The following is a 1,837-nucleotide window of genomic DNA, read 5'->3' on the forward strand; positions in this document are numbered from 1 at the left end:
TGTTGACAGAAACATATGACCATTTATTTTTTTATCATTATTTTTTAATTTAAAGCTTTGTAACTTTTGTTTTGCATGTTGCTTGAGTTATCTTTGAGTCGCTTGCTTGCTTTTTATAATGTGCACTTTTGAAAGCCAAAGTTCTCAAAGAGGTTTAGAATTGTAAAAAAGCTGAATAGGTAGTTTCCCCTTGAAAATGAAACTTTAATCACAGGAATCTTCTTGAAAATGCTTCCATACTTTGTTGGAGCTAATTGTGATAGAACTCTGTAAGCCAATTGTAGTTGAACTCTCTATGTTACTTTATCTTATTCATGGATAGTATAATTATTATAATTATGATTTTAAATAAATGATCATTTGGAAGGGACATATTTTAGAAGATTTCCATATAAAGTAAGATTTTTTTTTTTGTTTGGAAAAATATTGGCTCTGGACAATTTTTGATATGGGCTTATAGCTTCTTAAAGGCATTTTTTTGTTTGTTTATGACCAGTTTTTAAAGTTACTATATTTTAGATTGTTCTCGAAATGGCATTTTCCCCTTCTTTTGTTAGTTCTTGATTCTCTTATAAAACATTGTGTCTATGTTCAGTGATTTTAGATTTTATTTGTTTCTTTTTTGTTCGTTCATTAAATATTTAGTGAGCACCCACCTGTCAGTTATGGGCTAGGTGTTAGTGATACCATGGTGAGCAAGACAGAATGGTCTTCAGGAAACTTACAGTTTAGACATATAGCTTTTAACAGTCCCACCTTATTTTCTAGCAGTAACAGAACCTTTGTTCTTAGCAAAATTTCAGTGGAATCCAAATTTTACATGGCACCCAAATCTTACACAGAATATTCATGCATAATCCAGAAAAAATATTTTCTGGAAAATACTGGCCTAGCACGGAGGTTTTCAAACTTTCATAAATGAAAGTTTCTTCAGAAGGTCAATATAAAACTGAAAATAAAGGCAGGGCTGACCTGTCTAAAATGTGTGTGGTGGGACTTTCTCACTAACTCCTTCCTTGTGGCACCATCAGGGAACTGTAGGGCCTGGAGAGTGGTGCCGTGGACAACAGAAAATTATTTATTTGATCATCTGGTATTCGAAAAATCACTTTACTAGTCTACAGCCATGCTACCCCGAATAAGCCCGATCCAGTCTGATCTCGGAAGTTAAGTAGGGTCGGGCCTGGTTAGTACTTAGATGGGAAACCACCTAGGAAGACCAGGTGCCGTAGGCTTAAAAAATAAAATAAAAAATAAGGGATTGTAAGTTAACAAGGTCCTTGCAATCTGTGGGGTCAACCAATGGTTGCTTCGCCTAAAAGAAAAAAAATCACTTTACTACTGAATGTGTTATCTGTTAAGTATTTTGAAGAAGCCAGTGTTAAGAAGTAGAGATTTTATTTATGTTGTCCATAGTCGATATTAACTTATAATTCATAATATTTTTTTTTTTTTGGGAAAAAACCCATTAGTACTGTGTAGGGCACACTTAGATCTTAGAAAATATTCATTAGATTAAGTAATATTAAATGTATTATTTCTCGAAAATCAAGTTTTATGCAGTTACTGCCTTACTAAGTTATATAATACTGATTTTAGATAAAAGGTAATATTAATTTCTCTGATTGCTCAAGATATTAATTACATGTATATGGATACTGAACAGCATTTTGAATCCCAGATTAAAAACTACTGTTTATATTTCTAATGCTCAGTTATTCACTGAAGCAACCTTCTTAGGATTTTATTTTTCCTCTGCAGTTTCCTCACTTATGACTGCAGATATAGCTGCTAGAGTTTCTCTTTTTCACCTGAGTGTTCTGTCTGGAAACAGGGC

General features: G+C 33.0%; 1 pseudogene; it reads left to right on the forward strand.

The window, feature by feature from the left end:
- The first annotated feature begins 1,116 nt into the window (after positions 1-1,116).
- LOC111735395 lies at positions 1,117-1,235 on the forward strand (annotated as a pseudogene).
- Positions 1,236-1,837: the final 602 nt, after the last annotated feature.

Source organism: Pteropus vampyrus, unplaced genomic scaffold (genome assembly GCF_000151845.1).
Source record: "Pteropus vampyrus isolate Shadow unplaced genomic scaffold, Pvam_2.0 Scaffold25584, whole genome shotgun sequence".
NCBI lineage: Eukaryota > Metazoa > Chordata > Mammalia > Chiroptera > Pteropodidae > Pteropus > Pteropus vampyrus.